Source organism: Melospiza melodia, unplaced genomic scaffold (assembly GCF_035770615.1).
Source record: "Melospiza melodia melodia isolate bMelMel2 unplaced genomic scaffold, bMelMel2.pri scaffold_34, whole genome shotgun sequence".
Classification (NCBI taxonomy): Eukaryota; Metazoa; Chordata; class Aves; order Passeriformes; family Passerellidae; genus Melospiza; species Melospiza melodia.
In genome coordinates, this window is record NW_026948659.1 from 4,674,980 (window position 1) to 4,697,399 (window position 22,420).

At 52.0% G+C, this 22,420-nt stretch overlaps 1 pseudogene; it reads left to right on the plus strand.

Annotated features, from left to right (window-relative positions):
- The first annotated feature begins 181 nt into the window (after nt 1–181).
- On the plus strand, nt 182–22,028 carry LOC134434242 (olfactory receptor 14C36-like; annotated as a pseudogene).
- The last annotated feature ends 392 nt before the right edge of the window (nt 22,029–22,420 follow it).

Genomic DNA, 22,420 nt, shown 5'->3' on the forward strand with positions numbered 1-22,420 from the left:
CCAGAGTGAAGGAATGTCCAACAGCAGCTGCATCAGGAACTTCCTCCTGCTGGCATTGGCAGACACGCGGCAGCTGCAGCTCCTGCACTTCTGCCTCTTGCTGGCCATCTCCCTGGCTGCCCTCCTGGGCAACGGCCTCATCATCAGCGCCATAGCCTGCGGCCACCACCTGCACACGCCCATGTTCTTCTTCCTGCTCAACCTGGCCCTCAGCGACCTGGGCTCCATCTGCACCACTGTCCCCAAAGCCATGCACAATTCCCTCTGGGACACCAGGGACATCTCCTATAAAGGATGTGCTGCCCAGGTTTTCTGCTTCCTTTTCTTTATCATAGCAGAATTTTCCCTTCTGACTGTCATGTGCTACGACCGCTACGTGTCCATCTGCAAACCCCTGCACTACGGGACCCTCCTGAGCAGCAGAGCTTGTGCCCACATGGCAGCAGCTGCCTGGGCCAGTGCCCTTCTCAATGCTCTGCTGCAAACAGCCAATACATTTTCCCTGCCCCTGTGCCATGGCAATGCCCTGGACCAGTTCTTCTGTGAGGTGCCCCAGATCTTCAAGCTGTCCTGCTCACAGTCCACATTCAGAAAAATTTGGATTTCATTGTTTGTTACCTGTTTAGCTTTTGGTTGTTTTGTGTTTTCTCCTATGTGCAGATGGTTTTCTCCTATGTGCAGATCTTCAGGGCTGTGCTGACGATCCCCTCTGAGCAGGGACGGCACAAAGCCTTTTCCACCTGCCTCCCTCACCTGGCCGTGCTCTCCCTGTTCCTCAGCACTGGCATATTTGCCTACCTTAAACCCTCCTCCATCTCCTCCCCATCCCTGGATCTGGCCCTGTCAGTTCTGTACTCGGTGGTGCCTCCAGCCCTGAACCCCCTCATCTACAGCCTGAGGAACCACGAGCTCAAGGTGGCAGTTTGGAAACTGATGACTAGATGGTTACAGAAGCATACAACTGCTGGCCAGTTTCTGCCAATCACTTGTAATAAAAGTAATCTTCAATACTTCTTTTTAGTTTCATTTTGGAGATCCTTTATCTTTGTTTTATATTTTAAATATTTTCTACAAAGTGATGTCACTGTTTGTGCCAACTTGTTGTTGCCAGAGCTGTTTCCGTGGCCCTGCCCCGCTGCCCTGGTGGCCCTGGTGTTGCTGCAGGGCCTGAGTGCTCTCGGGGCCGGGCACAGCCCTGGGGGTGGCAGTGCCGGTGCTGCAGCAGGGACAGGCCATGGGCACTGCTGGGGCAGCGCTGACGCCTCAGGCCAGGGCCTGGGGGCTCCAGGCTCCTTGCCCAGGCTCTCTCAAGAACACGCCCAGGCCAATGCTCAGCACAGAAAAGCCCCGTGAGCAGCCCCAGGCTGGCCGTGGGCAGGCTGGGGGCAAACAGCATGGCTGGGGCTCTGCAAGGGCCCTGGGGCAGACGGGAAGGAGCAGCAGAGCAGGGGCTGATCCATCCCCAGTGTGCTGCACAGCCCAGGGCAGCGTCCCAGAGCGTCCTGATGGAGCTGCCAACAACATCCCCCCTTTGCAGCCCTGGCCTCTCCCCCAGCTCACACAGGTGCCCCATCCTTGCAGGCACAGACACGGCAGCACTGGCTCAGCAGCCCCTGTTTGCACTGCACAGAGCAGGGGGAGCACCCCCATGCTGTTGCTGGGGGGACATGAACCTGAGGGAGCACAAATGCCATCAGCCCCTGAGGCCAGCAAGGGCTGGGGGACACCAGGGAAACCACTCAGCTTTGTCCTGGCCTCTGCAGTCAGCCAGAAAGTTTGTTCCCATCAGCTGGGAGTTTCCTGTCCCACTGCAGACGCTGTTGCTCAGAGTCAGGGCTGCCTGGCAGCCACCCCCAAACTGCCCTGAGCATTTCCTTGGCTTCACCTGTACTTTCTTTCCTATTTTCTGATCCAGATTACTTCCCATTGCCCATCCCTGTTTGCCTCTTCTGCAAACAGCCCATCCCTGTTTGCACTCCACATTGCAGTTCCTGAACTGGCACCATGGGAACGTCCCTTGGGCAGCAGGATCATCCTGCAAGTGCTGCAGGAATTGTCTGCAGGCTCCTGCAGTGCCTCCTGCTGCTCCCTTGCCAGAGGCACCCCAGGCCAGGGGGGCACATGTGGGCTGCTGTGTCTGGCTCTGGGGCTCCCTGTTCTGGGAAATGAGGAGGGGCTGCAGGGGCTCTGCAGGACTGACAGGATGGGCTTTGGGGCTGGCAGGAGAAGCTGAGGGACCTGGGCTGCTGGAGCTGCTGAAGAGGAGGCCCAGGGCTCTTCCTGAAACTGCTCCAAGGGTGGTTCCAGAGAGTCACAGAATGAGCCAGGTTGAAAAAGACCTTGGAGATCATCAAGCCCAACCTGTGCCCTGACTCTGCCTTGTCTCCCTGAACCTCTTCTTCTCCAGCATAAACAACCCCAACTCCCTCAGCCTCTTTTCACAGGACTTGTGTTCCAGACCCCTCCCCAGCCCTGTTGCCCTTCGCCCTTCTCTGGAAACGCTCCAGCCCCTCCATGGCCTTCCTAAATTGGGGGCCCAGAACTGGACACAGCACTCGAGGTGTGGCCTCACCAGTGCCGAGTGCAGGGGAAGAATCACTGCCCTGCTCCTGCTGGCCACACCATTCCTGATCAGGGCCAGTAGCCATTGGCCTTCTTGCCCACCTGGGCACACTGCTGCCTCATGTCCAGCCTGCTGTCCATCAGTGCCCCAGGTCCCTTTCTGCCTGGCCGCTGTCCAGCCACTCTGTCCCCAGCCTGTAGCACGGCAGAGGTTGTTGTGGCCACAGTGAAGGACCGGCACTTGGACTTATTAAACTTCTTCTTCTGGACTCTGTCCATCCATCCAACTGTTCCTGGTCTCTCTGCAGAGGCCTCCTACCTTCCAGCAGATGGACACACGCTCCCAGCTTAGTTTTGTCTGCAGATTTACTACTGAAAGTTTCAACACTCTCGTCCATGTTGTCAGTAACAATATTGAACAGAACTGGCTCCAGCAGAGACCCCTGAGGGACACCACAGGTGACTGCTTGCCAGCTGGATGCGGCAGCATTCACCACCACTCCCTGGTGTAACATTCACCGCCACTCAACTGGCCATCCAGCCAGTTGAAGTTGTGTAGTTGATGCCCCTTGTTCTTTCAGAGAATATTAAAAAACTTAATAATTTCATGGTCAGTAGTGGTGTTCACAGAGGTCCCAGAAGAGGGAAGAGAAAAGGATCTGACTCCATGTTTCAAAAGACTAATTTATTATTTTATGATAGATATTATATTAAAACTATACAAAAAGAATAGAAGAAAGGATTTCATCCGAAGGCTTGCAGGCAAAGGAGAAAGAATGGAATGATAACAAAATCCTGTGTCTGACCAGAGAGAGACACAGCTGGACTGTGATTGGCGATTAATTAGAAACAATGACATGAAGCCAATCACAGATCCACCTGTTGCATTCCACAGCAGCAGATAATGATTGTTTATATTTTGTACCTGAGGCCTCAGCTTCTCAGGAGCTAAATCCTGGCAAAGGGATTTTTCAGAAAATATCATGGCTACAATGGTCGCTGTGCCCCAACAGCCTCTGACCACCTCTGATCTGCCACCAGCCCTTCTCTGTTTGTGACCAGCAGGAGACAGAGCTTTCTTTGGCAGTGGGAATTGCAGGAAACCTCCCCCAAGTGCACCTTGGAAGGTTCAGGCTGGAGCTGAGGAGAAAGCAAAGTCCCTCGCAGGGCAGAATGTTGGTGCTGGAGGTGTGGCAGCGTGAGGCTGGGCCATTGCCGGGCTCTGTGTGCCAGGAGCCGGCAGCGCTGGATGCAGGGAGCCCAGGGAGGGCACAGCAACGCTGGGTGAGAAATGCTGGGGCACAGCGAGATGGGCGAGTGCAGCCGGCCAGGGCAGAGGAGCAGCACGCCCAGGGGGCACAGCCTGCAGGACAGATGGCCAAGGGCTGGGCAGGGCTGGCAGGGCCACAGGCACCCAGGCCTTTGTGCCCTGGGCTCGGGCAGCGCCTCTGGAGGCCCCACAGGAGGAACTTTCCTGGCAGGGGCTGCACTTTGCTTCTCCCTCGGCCTCCCTGGGGAGGCTGGCAGGGGCTGCAGGTTGATGCCATTTGTCCTTGCTGCCCCTCACATCCCCCTGGCCCACCAAGAGCCCCCAGGCAGCCGTGAGGGACAGGCCCTGCTGGCCCAGGCTGGGCTCAGGGCTTGGCCTTTCTGCTTCCTGCAGCCAAGCCAGGCCTTGCTCAGCATTGCAGTTCCCTGCTCAGAGCCTTGGGCTCCCTGCAATCCTGCCCTCAAGGATCTGCTCTCACCAGGCCCTGGGCAGCCTTGGGCACTCCCTGCCCTCACTGGGGCCCAGCCATGCTCCAAGGCACATGGAGTTTTGCTGCTGACTCCTTGAGCAGCTTCTTCATCCTTCTCTGCGTGCCTGAGGCTCCTGGAGCCAGCCCCAAATTCAGCGTGGGGCTGATTAAAATACAGAAAGGCCTCAGGAGCTCTTTGTGTCCCTTCCATTGTCTTTGAGTCTCCAGGGCTTGTGCAGTGATTGGAGTCAGTTTGGAGTTGTCTTCAGGAGGAAGATGTCAAAATGCACCTCATGATTTTTGGTTTTTTAATCATATCAATATTTTTTCATTTTTTAGTTATGAGAAGAGGGGATAAAAGCATTCCCCAAGTGATCTGGATGCTGAATGTCTCCTTAGGAGGTCTGGGCATGGATAAGAATGAGCCCCTTGCAGGCTGAGCCTGTTTGGAAGAGCTGCTCCTCACCCCCAGCCTCACGATGTTTGACAACGCCCACCTGGGACTGACATCCCAAACAAAAAAGAAAAATTTTAGCATTTTTCTGTATAAATGAAATTTATTAATAACAAAATTATGATTATATTATTTTAATTTAGTATTGTCCTATACAATATTTTTATTACCTAATTTGTATATTTATCTTGAAATTTGATACATTTCTAGCAACCAAGAAAATTATTCATCACTGGTTCTCAGTAACACAATTCCTTCATGAATTAATTAATGAATTTCTATTGGCTATTTATTTCTTTCTCTTTATGTTAATTAGTTATATTTGTAGTCTTTTTGTCATCTTTTTTATCATGTTTTTCTCAGACTGGGTGGGGGGGCGTGCACTTCGGTGTCTTTGGAGACATTTCTGGGGCACATTTGGGGCAGTTTTGGGTCTGGGGAGGGAATTCAGAGGGAACTTGAGGGTCTGGGGCACACTTGGGGGAGCCGGGTGGGCACTTGGAGGGGTACTCAGGGATTCTGAGGGACAGTTCAGGGTCCGGGGCAGCACTTGGGCGTCCAGGGGGGCCCTTGGAGGTCAGGGAGGGGAATTTGGGGTCCTTCGGTGTCCGGGCGGGCACTTGGAGGGACTCGAACGGGGCTCTCCGGGGCGCGGGGGGTGATGGGAGTTGTAGGCGCGGGTATCATACGGTTTAACGGGGCCGTGGAGCATCACGGGAGTTCGAGACGCAGATACAATGGCTCTCGGTTGGGCGCGGGGCATGATGGGAGATAAAGTCCCGGCGGAAATAGCGCTGGTTGTGCGCCGTGGAGCATGATGGGAGCTGTACTCCCGAAAGTGGTTGGAACGAAATATTTGGGAGTCCGGGACGGGTCTTGGGGAACACCTTTGCGTCCGAGCCCCGACTTGAGATCCCCTGGGGGAACGTAAACGGCACGGGAGCCCTTGGGAGGAGCTCGGAGAGCTCCAACCGGGCTCTTCAGGGCGCAGGTGGCGGCCGGAGTTTTAGGCGCGGGACTGTGTTCTGAGGGGCTCTGGGGCCACGGGGGACGAGAGCAGATGAATTCCCAGAAGTGACGGTACCAGGCATCTGTGGGGGTGGGAGCACTCAGGGGTTCGGGGGTGCTTATGGGAGTCCCGAATGGGCACTGAGGGGACACTGAGGTATCCTGGAGTGTTTGGGGGACAGTTGTGGGACAGATGGAGACGGATCCCGGAGTTCAGTGGAGCGCAGGGCATGACGGGAGTTGTTCTCCCGGCTGCAATGGGCTCAGTTTTGCCGCGGGGCATGACGGGAGTTGTAGGCAAAAAGAAAATTTGCTGCCCGTGTAAGCACCGCCCCCAGGCACGGATCCCTGGTGCTGATTGGCTGCGGCTGGAGATGGGCGCGAGCTTCGGCAAATGGGATGCAGTGGAGGTGGGAACAGCCAATTCCCCCTCCTCCAGTCCCTCCGAGTAAAGCCCAGTTCATTCCCAGTACAGACCAGTATAACATCAGTGAAGCCCAATTAGTCCCCAGTAGAACCCATTACATTCCAGTACCCCTCCAATCCCTCCCAGTACAGCCCAGTCTGTCCCAATATACCCGAGTTCATTCCCAGTCGTTCCCAGTTCCTCACAGTGTCATCCACAGGTACCCCAGTGTCCCCAGTCTTCTCTGCAATATCCCCAGTGTCCCCATTTTCTCCGAGTATCTCCCAGTGTCACTCCCAGTATGTCCCAGTGTCTCCCACAGCGCTTCCAGTGTTCCCCAGTATGTCCCAGTCCTCCCCAGTGTTTCCAAGGACAGTTTAATTTCTCTCAGTGGCCATGGCAGCCAAACCCAGCAGTGGGGTCAGTGCAGTGCCCATGGCCACAGCCCCTTGCAGTGCCCAGTGCAGCTTGGGCTGATGATCCACCCTCAGAGCTGGCCCAGGGCAGCTCTGCAGTGGCTTTGGTGGCACCTGGGGCTGGCACACACCTGAGCAGTGTGTCTGTTTGCAGTGGGGAAACTCAGGAGTTTGAGACTGCTTCAAAAAAAACCAAAAAGTGAAAACCCCTCTTAGGCTGAGTGCAGCCAGCTCTGCAAGCACAGCAGGGCCCAGGGGAGTGAGGACAGACAGGATGGGGCTGGACAATGTGGAGCAAGGTTGTCCACACTGGGTCAGAGCTCCAGGCACAGCTTCTGTGAGCAGGCTGGAGCTGATGAGGAGAGACCCTGGGTCAATATCAATCACAGAATGCTGCAATCAACTCTGATGTAAAGAGAAATAAAATAAAATACATCCTTTAAAATAGGAATGTGTATTTTTTGCAAGTTCTTTGAAATCTTTCTCCATAACTGGACTAGGAAAAGTTTTATGACCCTCTCAGGGTTTTTGTGTTGTTTACATCAGACTCAGTGCCTGAGAGTGTCTTCAAAAAACTTCTCAGCAACTCAACTTTAAATTTAGACGCCAAATTTTCTTAAAGTTTTAATGGGTCCCACTGAGGGACAGGACTGAGAAAGTGTCCCCAGGTTCCATTTAGAGCAGAACACTGGAGGCAGTGATGACAGCTGGGGACAAACAAGGCCAAGGTGTCTCTGGGGCTGAGCAAAGCTGGATGTGTTTGAGGAATGCCAAGGGCCAAGGCCTGAGCCCCAGCCCCTGGCCAGGCAGATGCTGTCCCTCCCTCCTTGCTCAGGGCTCTTGCCGGGATGGGCACTGGCATGTGGGGATGTGCAATGGCAAGGGCAGGAGCATGGGGCAGCCCCTGCCAGGCTGCTGAGCAGGGACAAGGAGGCAATGAGGCCCCAGGCCTGCAAGGGTCACTTGTCTCCTGCTCCTGGCTCAGTGCTTTCCTTTTTATGGAAAAGAATCCTCCCTCCTTCCCAGGCAAACAGGGCTCCCATACTACTAACCAGTATGATTAAGCAGAAGCCATTTATTGTTTACATTATGCACCTATTTATACATTCTAACCCTACTGCATACACTGATCACGCTCTTCTTCATTGGAGCCTCTCTCTTGTCCTTGTGTTCTGCACGCACTTCTCGGAGTATGTGACTGGTTTCAGTTCATGTGGTTCACAGCACTCTGTTATCGAGTTCTTGTGGTCTTGGTATTCTGTTTCTCAGTCTTTTCTTTCTTCATTTAGCACAGTTTATGTCTTAGTAACCTTGATGAATTCCAGAGGGCTCTGATAAGAATGACTACAAGCAATATGGCTGGTGCATAGTGTGGCCCAAGTTGTTCAGATGCATTGCTACAATTCCCCCTTCTTCTTCTTCTTCTTGCACCAGCCAAACCCTTTTTACAGTATTTTCTACCAACTGGGTCACCAATTTCACTATGTGTGGAATAATACAAAGTAATATAATAATAACTACTAGTAATAACAAAGGTCCCTTAAGGTATCTTTCAATCATCCAGTTATTCCCCATCCCTCAAAGCATTCATCCAAGCCCAAATCATTCACAGTCAATTTCTTCATGTTGTCTTCTAGTTCTTTGAGTTTCCTGTGAATCGAAGAGAGTAGGTTCATAAAACACATTCCTTCAAAATTTTCACACCTGTGCCCATGTGCTAACAGCAAAAAATCTATAGCAGCTCTATTTTGCAGTGTGCCATGTCTAATATTATCTAAATCAGTGAGCATTTGATTTAAAATAGCTGAACTTGTGTTCAGTGTGGGAATCCACAAAATCAAAGGGCTTTGGGGAAGCTGCAAAAGGCAGGCCTCAGAGACAGCAGAACTGTGATTAGAGCTAAGCAGTAGCCATGAGATAGGTCAGCAGAAAAATTATTTAAAAAGTAGAAAAGCAAGGAGAAATAGAACAATGGTCTGTGTCTTAACGCTTGTCTAGAATAACTCCCTAAGATACAGAAAAGTTTTTCTGGCAAGATATTAGGAACTTTGAAGCTTAATAATGGAGCTCTGTGCATTGTGTTTTAAAGCTTACAAGCAGATATTGTATTCAAAATAAGCAAGTGTTGGTTTTACCAAAGGTACATGTGCTTATAGTGGTTGGATAGAACTGCTGTCAATATGCTTTTGCTTTGTGGGATTGGTTAAAATACTTATAAATTAAGTTGTACTATTAAGTTCTTGGTCAGCTGCTTGGGATGTGAGCTGCTGGCATCTTCGCATTGTCACAACCGTGTAATGAGACTGATGCTGAAAAATAAAACAGCTCAAGGCACGTTCCACAGCAGTGCCTTTCCCGTTTGTGATTTGTACATAGCCCCTGGCTCTCTCTATACAGGATAGACTGTGCAAAGTACTTTACGTTATTTGAATTTCATTAATTCTAATGTCATATACCTTTCACGAATTGCTCTCAAAAAGAACCAAACTCCCCGTCTTAAGGCACTCTCATAACAACATGTACACACACCTCAAAGAAAGACCTCCAGTACTTGACCAGAATCATGAATCTAAAATTGTTGAAGGGCCATAGCCTCTCATTATGTGGGTGACAGAAAATGCTTGTGTTTCTACAGATACAGGACCCTGGTGGATTCCCAGGAGATTTATCAGTCCCTATGTAGACCACAGATCTGAAGATGACCCCTTGAATGAACACAAAGTCAGCTCCCTCTCCCACCATGCCACAGAAGCAGCTTTCTCTTGGAGATGAAGAAAAAAATAAATTCACATATCCAAACATTGTGGCAAGGACACTCATCACACGTAGATATATCCCATTGATAATGTCCATGTCAACCTCAAATGCAGACACACCCCTCCCTTTTCCATCCCTCTACCAGTGACCCTTTATCCCTACCCCTCCCTCTTTCCCCTCTTGAAACTACTCCTTTTTCCCTGCCTCAAATTTCCCTTAAAAAAAAAAAGGGAGTGATTGGGAGGAGTTGGTAAGAGCTATAGGGAGAACTTAAGAATATTTAAGAATGTCTTAAAATAAGTCAACTAATGTGTGCTTTTACCATCCACAAGTGAAAACTACCCAGTGGGAAAGAAGAAGAATGATTCTTCCTGCGTTACCCTCCAGGGCACCCTGCAGCAGTACCAGTGCCACCATTGCCATTGTCTTTATCAGCACCCTCATCCGTATCCAAGTGACCACCAGCTGGATCATCCCTCAGCCAAAACAAAACATCTGGGTCACTTTGGCAAATTCATTAAAGCCAGACAATCTTTGCATGGCCATGGAAAGCACAGACGATACGCTCTTAACATTCTAGGTGGGAGTTCCCCTGTCACCAAATGACTGCCTGTACGTAGGTAAGAAACCCAACCCCATGGACACCTGGGACAAATGGACAAAGATCCTCCCACACCATGTCTCCACAGGATTTGCTTTTCAAGGCCCAGGATGGTGTTAGGGGCAGTGGTGTGAGGCACAGGGTAGGTCTCCAGCCATCCAGTGGTGGCTTCCACCATGGTCAGCACATAGCGCTTGACTTGGAGTGTCTGGGGCAGTGTGATGGAGTCAATCTGCCAGGCTTCCCCATACTTGTACTTGGACCACCACCCACCATACCAGAGGGGCTTCACTCGCTTGGCCTGCTTGATTGCAGCACACGTCTCACAGTCATGGATAACCTGAGAAATACTGTCCATGGTTAGACCCACCCCTCTGTCTCATGCCCATTTATGGGTGGCATCTCTGCCCTGATGGCCTGAGGCATCATGGGCCCATCGAGCTAGGAACAACTCTCCTTTATGTTGCCAATCTAAGTCTATCTTTGACACCTCTATCTTTGCAGCCTGACCTACCTGCTCATTATTTCAGTGTTCTGCATTAGCCTGACTCTTGGGGACATGGGCATCTACACGGTGGACATTCACAGATAGATTTTCTACCCAAGAGGCAATGTCTTTCCACTCACCAGCAGCCCAGATTGATTTTTCTGTGCGCTGCCAGTTGGCCTCTTTTCACCTTTCCAGCCAACCTGACAGAGCATTGACAACCATCCAGAAATCAGTGTAAAGGTAGAGCTTTGGCCACTTTTCTCTTTCAGCAATGTCCAGGGACAGCTGAACAGCCTTGATTTCCTCAAGTTGACTTGATCCACCTTCTCCTTCAGTAGCTTGTGCAACCTGTCATTTGGGGCTCCATATGGCTGCTTTCCACCTCCAGTTCATCCCTACGATGTGACAAGAACCATCAGTGAAAAGAGCATGGTGTGCTTCCTCTGCTGATTGCTAATTGTATGGTGGAGCTTCTTTAGCCTTGTCACTTACTCCTGGTTCTCTTCATCAGTGAGACCAAAGTTTTCACCTTCCAGCCAGTTTGTAATTATCTCCAAAATTCCAGGGTGATTCAGCTTTCCAATATGGGTGCGCTGTGTGATCAGAGCAATCCATTTGCTCCATGTGGGGTCAGTGGCGTGGTGGGTGGTGGGAACCTTTCCTTTAAACATCTGCCCCAGCACCAGCAGTTGCGGTGCCAGGAGGAGTTGTGCTTCTGTGCACATCACTTCTGAGGCCCCTTGGACTCCTTCATAGGCAGCCAAGACTTCCTTCTCTGTGGGAGTGTAGTTGGCTTTGGATCCTCTGTAGAATCCCAGTAGTTGGCCTTGAGCATCCCCAGCCACCTTCTGCCAAAGGCTCCAGGACAGACCATGGCTCCCGGCTGCAGAGTAGAGCACATTCTTCACCTCTTGGTCCTCTGACTGGACCAAGGGCTACTGCATGAGCGATCTCCTGCTTGATCTGGGCCAAGGCTTGTTGCTGCTCAGGGCGCCAACAACAGTGGAAACTGTTCTTCTTGCAGGTGGAGAGGGCTCACAATCTGGCTGTACGCACGAATGTGCATTCTCCAAAAACCTATGGCATGCAGGAAAACTTGTGTTTCCTTCTTGTTTGTTGGTGGAGACTTTGCGGTGTTCATGTTGATGACCTCAGTGGGAATATGATGCTATCTGTCTTGCCACTTTACACCCAGGAACTGGATTTTCAGGAAGGTCCTTTGATTTTGCTCTTCTTGATGGTGAAGCTGGTTTCCAGTAGAATCTGGATGATTTTCTCTCCTTTCTCAAAGACTTCCATTGCTGTGTTCCCTCACACAATGATGTCCTCAATGCACTGCAGGTGTTCTGGAGCCTCACCCTTTTCCAGTGCAGCCTGGGTCAGTCCATGGCAGATGGTGGGGCTGTGCTTCCACCCCTGGGGCAGTTGGTTCCAGGTGTACTGTACGCCCCTCCAGGTGAAGGCAAACTGAGGCCTGCATTCTGCTGCCAGAGGAATGGAGAAAAACACGTTGGCTATGTCAACAGTGGCAAATCATGTTGCTGCCTTGGACTCCAGCTTGTACTGGAGTTCCAGTATGTCCAGCACAGCAGTACTCAGCTGTGGAGTCACTTCATTCAATGCACGATAGCCCACAGTCAATCTACATTCTCTGTCAGATTTGTGCACAGGCCAGATGGGGCTGTTGAAGGTTGAGTGGGTTTTGCTGACCATCCCTTGGCTCTCCAGCTCATGGATCATTCTGTGGATGGGGATCATGGCATCTCAATTTGTTCAATACTACTGGTGATGCACAGTCAAGGTGGCAATTGGCACTCATTGCTCTTCCACCCTCAAGAGTCGTACTGCAGATGGGCTTTCTGACAGTCCAGGCAAGGTGTTCAACCACTTTATGTTCTCTGCCTCTACAACAGCTATTCCAAACGCCCACCTGAGTCCCTTTGGGTCTTTGTAAAGCTGTTCCAGAGGAAGTCTATGCCCAGAATCCACGGGGCCTCTGGGCCAGTCACAATAGGATGTTTCTGCCACTCCTTCCCAGTCAGGCTCCCCTCAGCTCCCAACAGGGTCAATTGCTGTGATCCCCCATCACCCCAGCAACGGAAACAGGTTCTGCCCCCACATGTCCCGATGGTATCAGGGTACACTGCACACCTGTATCAACAAAGGCGTTGTGTTTTTGTGGCTCTGATGTGCCAGGCCATTGGATCCACACCATCCAGAAAATCCAGTTTTCCTGTGCCTCTTCCTGACTAGATGTCGCTGCCGAGGCAGTCATGACACAAAGCAGAGACCACAAGCAGTCTCAGGTGGCAACTCTTCATTATTGAACAGGGCTGACCTTTTATACATTTTCCAAATGTTTATGCTTCTTCTATCCTAACTATTGGCCACAATAAGTCAACATAACACTATTGGTGAAAAGTTACAGTGATTTCAACTAACTTTCTAAAAATTCTTTGTCCAGCTGCAAAGTTCTCTTATCTTTCTTCAGTTCCTCACTTCTCTCAGTCTCCTTGGTTACAGCCTTGGAGAGAGCTCCTTATCAGCTTCTTCCTGCTTCTCAGCTTTTTCTCGCTCCTTTAGCTAACAGGCCTGCTGTTCTACAGCTAGAGGCAGGACATCCTCAGCCCTTGTTATTATTTCTTTCCTGGGCATACATGGTAGAGGTTCCTTCAAGGGGATCTGACAGATCACACCTGGCAGCTCGGTCACGGGAGGTTGAGGCTACTTTCACTTTAGAGGAATTCCCTCAGTTAGTGTTTGCCTCCTTGAGTTGATGCACCCATGCTGCCAGGACAGAAGTGGGTTTCCCACCCCACCTTCCCATGTCTTCCCCATGGTCATGCAAGAAGAACCACAGGTCAGCTCGTGGGGTGTACGTACCCTCTCTCTCTAGCTGGGGGACATTGGGCGCTGACTTTGGGGCCTGTGACTTGCACTGGTGCCATATGGGAACTGTTCTTCCTCCCTCCACCCTCATCTCTTCTTGTAGGCTCTTAATCACAGCAGAGACATGAGCCTGCATTGGGCCATTGATCACACTCTCACAATTTCTAAGCCTGTTGGTGACAGAACCCACTGTCTCTTGGTTGGTATCAGCAGTAATCGTTGCAATGAAGGTGGTATATTGGGATGGCCCCAGATTTGTCAGACTCCGCAGCATTTGCCCTGTGCACCTGACCTTGTCGGGGTCATTATCATGCTGTCCATCCCTCCCAAAGAGTACCTCCTGTGGTAGATAGGGACAGGCGATCGGAAGATCACGTGATGTGACGGAAAGGGGCAGGATTCCTTTTCCCCTAATCCCCTGAGATAAGAGATCACCCTAGGAATGTAACTAGGAATGTAGCTCCCCTAACGATAGTAATGCTGGTAACTTTCCACTCCTTACTAACCATAGAAAGTACTGCAGACCCCCTCTGACGTAGAGAAGCCCCTTAAACTATAAAACCCCACGAGATGAGACAATAAAGGCCTTTGACTGTCTGCCACATTGGTATCTGCGTGCTCTTTGGCCCGAGCGACCCTGGTGAGTTTTGGTCGCCGTGCTGCTCCTCGAAACCAGGTCACTTTGCCTTATATCAGAAGGCAACAACTGGTGCCGACACCCGTGAGGGAGCTCGGTAATGGGATTCGCCTGGAAAGAGGACCGGCGGCTGCACAGCTGGCCTAGTGCAGCCGGGGGCCGCCCCCGGACCCGCGTAGACCATGGAAGCCATAGCGAAGATCGTAACTCAGATGCATGCGCAATGGGGCATTGAGTGTAAGCTTAAAGATCTATGTCTTGCATTACCGAGACTGATTAAGCTTGGGGCCATAGAAAGCCCAATAGAAATCCTCCATTCAGGGGTTTGGGATATTGTACAAAGGCTCTGGCCGAGGAAACCATGTGCTCAGGCTCAGGGTAAGCCCTAAAATCGTGGGGCAGAGTTCTCCAGGCTCTGCAAAAAGCTCGACAAGAGCAAGAAACCTGGAGAGCCGTGCGAACTTGTTTATTAGCCATGCCGCAGCTGGGGGTGGGCGCGGCAACGCAGACCGCAGAGGATTTTGATCAGATCGGCGGCGCGGAACCACGAATGCTGGATTCCCCCGAGCAGACCAACTTAGCATCAGAGAGGGGGGAACATGCGCGGGCGTTTTGGCAGGGGCTCGCAGAGGAGGCGCAGGAAGCGGCTGGATTGTCGGACCCTGTAGGGATCGATAAAAACGTCCCCCCACCCTATGCGTTTGAAAATGGCATCGAACCGCGTGCTCAGGGCGGAAAGGAAGACGCGGAGGGCGGAAATGCAGTCAGCCCGCTTAACAACGCATGCGCGGGTGAGAGGGGAGGAGGGGCGGCCCCCGCGGAGGAGCGTAAAACCAATCAGAGCGCTCAGTTCACATTAGGTCCTTATAGGGCAAGGACCTCCTCCAGCAGGAGGCGGGGGGAGCCCAGGGGGAGGGAACGGCCCGACCCCCACAAGAAGGGGCAGGGTCAGAGCCCGAAAAAACAGCAGAGCAGCCCAGAAACGTCCGGCCAGTCGACTTCCGGCTCGGACTCATACTGGAGCTCCGAGCTCTAGAGGGGACCGGGGGGTTCCAACTCTGATTCTAGTTTTAACAGAAAGAGAGCAGCGGCATGTAAGGTCACTCGTCACAGCGCTCCCGCATGGGTGAAGGGGTTATCAGAGAAAGATTGAACCCCGCTTACAGACTGGTGGAAAATAAAAATAGCGTGTGCAGAATGGGCTCCGTCGGCGTCACTGGTGTTTCCGGTCCGGGTGGGGGGAGCAGGCGGAAATCAAAGAACCTACTTCCCAGTAAACCCGAAAGACGTGAAGGCAATTATTAAAGCGATTGAAGACAGCGAATTAATTCTGCCATGGTTTCCACACTCACTGACAGTGTTTTTGGAGGGGTGACCCTACCTTTTGATATTAAGCAGACTTGCAGGATGATTTTTGATGGGCAGGGATGATAGTTTTTAAACAGGGAGGACAACAGTATAAAGCAGCTAGCTTTGGTAACGGGAGCTGACCATCCACTGCACGGCTCCAGCATACAGAGGCTAATGGGCACAGACCCCACTATGATCACCCCCCAGGCGCAGCCTGAGGGCTTGCAGGCCCATGAGGTTATGACAACAACCTGTGCTGCCCGAGAAGCCATCTGTGTTGCTTCCAAAGTAATAGCCAAACCCTCCCCATGGTCTGCTATAAAACAGAGTGAGAGTGAGAGCTTCACTCAATTCGTGGACAGGCTTCAGGCAGCATTAGATTCCTCCTCATTACCCTCAGAGGCGAAGGGTCCCGTGCTGGCAGACTGCCTACGCCAGCAATGCAACTCAGCCACCAAGGACTGAGGAACTCAGTCACCAAGGATTTTAAGATCACTGCCATCTGGGTCCAATGTTGCTGCCATGATCAGACATGTTGCAAAGGAAGAACACCTAGCCCCCATCCAAGCAGCAGTTCACACTGCAATAACCAGTGTGATGGCATGCCTTAAGTGCGGCCAGGCAGGCCACTTGGCAGTGAACTGCTTCCAGCCAAGACACCCACCAGCAGCTGCTCCACCACGCCAGGGGAGACTAAGGGGACCATTCTGGGCATGTGAAAAGAAGGGGCATTTAAATAAGGAATGCAGATCCAGACCTCAGGGAAATGGGAGAGGGAGGGGGCACCCGGGCCGTATCCAGCCTCCTCCCACCTGGAACATGCAGCAGCCCAGCTACAGCAACCCCCAGTGGGGCAGGGGACCCTCATACCCCATGCCCCCACAGGGAGCAGTCAATTTCGCACCCCTGCCAGCAGCACAATGGCAGAGTTGCGCAGCACCGCCAGCAGTACTTTCGCATCCTCCACCGCCACAAGCCGGGCCGGTGCCACAGGGCCAGCAGGGGACGCCCCAGAGCGGGATCCCTGGGTGGCCCTGGCCATGAAAATAGGGAAGGAGCCCCTGATGGTGTGGGGGACATGCCGCCTTTATGGCAGTCAGGATCCCCACGTCATAGGGTTTCAGTTTTGGGCGGACACAGGATCAGACTGCACGATTTTTCCCCAAGTGCATTGGCCCAGACATTGGCAATTCAAAGAAGTCCCTCCAGTGAACGGAGTGGGAGGGCAGTCCCGGGCGTGGAAAAGCACCCAGCTGGTGGCTACAACACTTCACATGAAAAAGGGACCAGAAGAGACAGGGGCAATCTACCCCTACATTTTGTAAAATTCGCCCCCCCGATAGGAAAAGATGTCCTTGCTATGTTAGGAGACAGGATCACAAATTTATCATGAGGGCCACTGCCGTACACCCTCCGCTGCCAATCAAATTGACTTGGAAATCATCAGACCCCGTATGGGTCGAGCAGTGGCCCCTGTCAGAGCCTCGAGCGGCAGCCTTGCTGGAACTGGTCGACGGCGAACTGCAAAAGGGCCACATAGAACCCTCCATCAGCCCATGGAACACTCCTGTATTTGTGATCCCCAAAAGGTCTGGAGAAGGTTATCGTCTCATCCACGACCTGAGAGAAGTGAACAAGAAGATCCGACCCATGGGTCCAGTCCAGACACTGCTACCCACCAACTCAGCCATCCCCGCAGGGCAGCCGTACGCAGTGCTGGACATCAAGAGCTGTTTCTTTTCAATACCTCTGCACCCTGAGGACAGAGAACGATTCGCCTTTTCCGTGGCGTTTCGAAACAGCGAGCAGCCCAACCTCTGCTTCCAATGGAGAGTATTACCACAAGGTTTGGTAGACAGCCCAACCATATGCCAAATCACCGTGGACAGAGCACTGACGCCAGTCCGACACTCCTACCCCACCGCGACCATCATTCAATTAATGGACGACATCCTAGTCGCTGCGCCATCGGCAAGCCAAGTAGATCACCTGGTGTCCACAATCACGGAAACCCTTCAGGCCAACGGCTTTGAGATCGCGAGTGCAAAGATCAAGAGAGGACCCTGCATGACCTTCCTGGGAGTGGGGGTCACAAGCTCTTACGTGACCCCCCCCAAGGTGAAGGTCTGTCGAGACATCAAGACGCTCCACGACATACAACGCCTGGTGGGATCGCTGCAGTGGCTTCGCAACATCGTCCTAATTCCTCCCGAGGTCATGGACCCTTTACATGACCTCCTGAAAGGAGAGCACCCCTGGGATCCCAAGGAGCTGACACCACAAGCAACGAGCCCCCTCAACTTCATCAAAAGCCAGATGTCCACTGGCACACTTGCCAAGTGGAACCCAGCCATGTCACTGGACCTGTACGTCCACTTTACACCAAAGGGGGGAGTGGGAGCACTGGCCCAAGGACCTTTCGAAAAGTCCCGACCAATCAAATGGGTTATCCTCGGAAGACCTGCTCACGCATTTTCCCCGGGAATTGAATGCATTGCTAACCTCATAATGAAAATCGCCTTGAAACACCTAGGAACCGAGCCGACAAGCATCCACCTTCCTTTCCGCAAGCAGCCGACCTTGGAGTCAACCACAATATCGGAGCACTTAGCCCTCGCTCTCACCGGCTTCAGAGGAGAAATCTCCTACTCCGCCAGACCACCCTGGACTCAGCTGCTGACCATTGTCCCCATGGACATGCCGGCAAAGGTCATGGACCGACCTAAACCATGACCAACGGTCTTCACAGACGCTTCCTCCACAACTTCAACCGCAGCAGCAGTGTGGCAGGCAGGAGAAAAATGGCATTGCGTCAAAGCGTGTGACCCCACACTGTCATTGCAACAACTGGAGGCAGCAGCAGTGGTCTTGGCATGCGGACTCTTCCAAGATGAACATCTCAACATTGTAACGGACTCTATATTCGTGGCAAGGCTCTGCCTAGCCATGGCAGGACCAGATGTGTCAACATCTGCAGCAGCCCTAATGCTGGAAGAAGCGCTCTCCTCGTGACAGGGCACCGTGTCAGTCATGCACATCAACAGCCACGACCCAGTCAAAGGTTACTTCCAGATCAGCAACGACAAAGCGGACACTGCAGCAAAAGGCGTATGGACATTGCAGGAAGCTCGTCAACTGCACGAGTCGCTCCACATCGGAGCCAAAGCACTGGCGAAGAGATGCGGAATCTCAACAGCGGATGCAAAACATGTGGTAGCCACCTGCCCTCATTGCCAGAAGTCACCCCTATGGACCTGTGGGGTCAACCTGAGAGGTCTCAAGCCTTCAGAGATCTGGCAGTCGGACTTCACTTTGTGTCAACTGCTGAAGCCCCGAGCATGGCTTGCAGCGACAGTGGACACTTATAGCGGAACGATCATAGCCACACAGCACCACAAAACTAACTCCAAGGCCACAATCAGCACTGGCTGACAGTCATGGCTTGGCTTGGTATCCCCAAGCAGATCAAAACTGACAACAGCTCCAATTTCACATCCAAACCAGTGCAAGAATTCGCCTCAAAATGGGGCATCACATTAGTTCAAGGTATCCCGTATAACAGTACCGGGCAGGCCATAGTTGAGTGGGCAAATCACACCCTGAAAACCAAGCTAGAAGTGTTGGCGAAAGCAGAGGGCTTTGCCAATTCCATTCCCCAGGAGATCAGGCGCGTATACTGGCAACCGCTTTGCTAGCACTGAACCAATTCCCTAGGGGAGATGAAACAAACAGTCCCGTTCAAAAACACTGGGCCAACCGAACGCTGGAGGAGGGCCCGCAGGTTGTAATTAGAAATGAGCTGGGTGAGTGGGAATGGGGCTGGAGGCTGATGCTCACGGGCTGAGGGTACGCAGCTGTCAAAAAGGACGGCAAAATCAGGTGGTGTCCACTTAAGTCAATCAAGCCCGACCTTCACAACGAGCAGAATGAGTCTGATGAGAGTTGCAAGTTTCTGTTTACAGGATATGCTCATGGGGCGTCCTCGTGACGTGTACATCCCCATTCCAGAGGAAACTGACAGACCACCAAGCCACCAGGCAGCGCCGGAGAGACCCGCACAGGTGAGACCCAAGCATCAAGGGTGTTTCTGTGTGATTTTGCTGTTGGGGCTTGTCACCAGAGGGCAAGCCAGCCCAGACCACCTCCCCCATCGGCCATTCAGGTGGGTCATGCGACACCTTAGTAGTGACAAGGTGCTCAAAGAAATCACCACACTGAACGCCCCATCCTTCGTGCTCCGCATTACTGACCTGTTTCCAGGACAACCAAAGGTAGACCCCTATTCCCCACACGCCACACACATGTACCTATCCTACTGGTGCCCAGCTTCAAACCCTGGGAAAAGCTACTGCAATCACCCAGGGTGGGGATATTGTGGGCACCGGGGCTGCGAAACCATTGTTACAGATGCCAGACGATCGGGGCCTGGGTGGGAGCCACAAGAGCCCGACAAATTCTTACAGTTCACCTGGGCACCCACCGGCTGCCAAACACCCATCTTCCTCCAGGGAAGTTTCTAACGAAACCATCATAAAATCCCTAAATTTCAGAAATGCACTGACTACAACATGACGGTTTTGCCAAATCACCCTAGTTGGGCCATAGGCAGAATGTGGACAGTAGTCCTTCAAGGGTCGAATGAGAGGGTGAATGTGCGAATTATCAGGCTCCAACCGTTGGCACCCCGAGCGGTCAGACCCAACAAAGTGATTAAAAGTGCACAGAAAAAGAAAAACACGACCTACCCCAAAACCTTGCCCACAAAGGTCACCAGTATCCCGACCGGCCATGCGGAAGCCTTTCAGACAGGCCATTCAACCGGGTTGGACTCAGACCCAATCCTTCGCATGCTAGAAGCTACCTTTCTATCCCTGAACGAATCCAACCCTAACCTAACCGACTCCTGCTGGCTTTGTTACGATGTCAAACCCCCCTTTTACGAAGGATTCACTTTAAACACTCCCTTCAGTTACTCCACAGCCGATGCCCCTCACCAGTGCAGATGGGATACCCCCCACAAAGGAATCACCCTGAGTCAAGTCACAGGCCAGGGCAGATGCTTTGGCAATGCAACCCTAGCTAGGCGGAAAGGCAACGTCTGCACCGAAGTTGTGAAGCCCGACAGGAAAAACAATTAGTGGGTAGTCCCATCCGCATCTGGGATGTGGGTTTGCCAGGGATCTGGAGTGAGTCCCTGTGTGTTCCTTCCCAAATTCAATGACTCTAACGACTTTTTTGTCCAAGTTCTGATTGTTCCTAGGGTCCTGTACCACTCAGATGAAGAAGTGTATCACCTTTATGAGGAACCCAGCCGTCTCCACAAAAGAGAAGTAATAACAGGCATAACTATCGCAGTGCTGCTGGGCCTAGGAGCAGCCGGAAATGCAACGGGTGTCTCAGCCCTAGCGACCCAACACCAAGGACTGTCCCAGCTGCAAATGACCATCGATGAGGACCTGCAAAGGATCGAGAAATCCATTTCCTTACTAGAGAAGTCAGTCTCCTTATTCTCAGAAGTGGTCTTGCAGAACAGGCGAGGCCTGGACCTCCTGTTCATGCAGCAAGGAGGCCTGTGTGCTACCTTGAAAGAGGAGTGCTGCTTCTACGTGGACCACACGGGAGTCTTTAGAGACTCCATGGCGGAACTCCAAAACAGACTGGCTCAGAGACAGAAAGACAGGGAAGCCCAACAGGGTTGGTTCGAGTCCTGGTTCAATCAATCACCATGGCTGACCACCCTGATTTCTACCCTAATAGGTCCATTGGCAATGCTACTTTTAGCTGTCAGCTTCGGACCATGCCTGCTGAACAAGCTAGTCTCATTCGTTCAGACCCACCTGGAACAAACCAACATCCTGTTCATAGTCCGGCAACAAATGCTGTGAGTTCAACCAGGGAACACTGCCAGTCACAAGATTTTCTAAACTTGCCTGGCAAAAACTTACTCAGGTTTACCAAACCCCTTTCCCTTGTCAAGTTACAACCCTATACCTCATTTCATTTCCTATGTATATGACTTCCTCGTTCATTTGTGAAAAAGGTGGGGGGAGATGTGGTAGATAGGGACAGGTGATCGGAAGATCACGCGATGTGACGGAAAGGCAGGATTCCATTTCCCCTAATCCCCTGAGATAAGAGATCACCCTAGGAATGTAACTAGGAATGTATTCCCCCTAACGATAGTAATGCTGGTAACTTTCCACTCCTTACTAACCGTAGATAGTACTGCAGACCCCCTCTGACGTAGAGAGACCCCTTAGACTATAAAACCCCACGAGATGAGACAATAAAGGCCTTTGACCGTCTACCACATTGGTATCTGCGTGCTCTTTGGCCCGAGCGACCCTGGTGAGTTTGGGTTGCCGTGCTGCTCCTCGAAACCAGGTCGCTTTACCTTATATCAGAAGGCAACACCCATCTACTCCGTGTGCTCCATAGACCCTCGTTATACGGGCGCATACAACTCCCACCATCCCCCGCGCCCCGTTGAGCCCCATTATATCCGCGCCTACACCTCCCATCATGCCCTGCGCCACATAGAGCCCCGTTATACCCGCGCATCCAACTCCCATCATCTCTCACGCCTTATAGATCCCTATTATATCCACACCTACATCGCCCATCGTCCTCCACGCCACATTGAGTCCCGTTATATCCGTGCATACAACTCCCATCATCCCTCGCGCCCCATAGAGTCCCGTTATATCTGCGCCCCATAGATCCCTATTATATCCGTGCATACAACTCCCATCATCCCCCGCGCACCATAGATCCCTATTATATCCGTGCATACGACTCCCATCATCCCCCACGCACCATAGATCCCTATTATATTTGCGCCTCCAACTCCCATCCTCCCCCACTCTCCATAGAACCCCGTTATAACAGCGCATATATCTCCCATCATCCCCTGCGCTCCATAGACTCCCGTTACATCGGCACTCCATTGAAGCCCCAAAACAGATAGCCTTCAAGAAATAATGAGTTAAAACATAGAATGTGAGGCATTTGAAGAAAGCATAGCATTTAGGAAACACATAGAGCAATAAATCGGCTAAAGCATGGAACACAATGACAGGAAAGAGAGGGACAGGGGAACTGATGGGCTAAG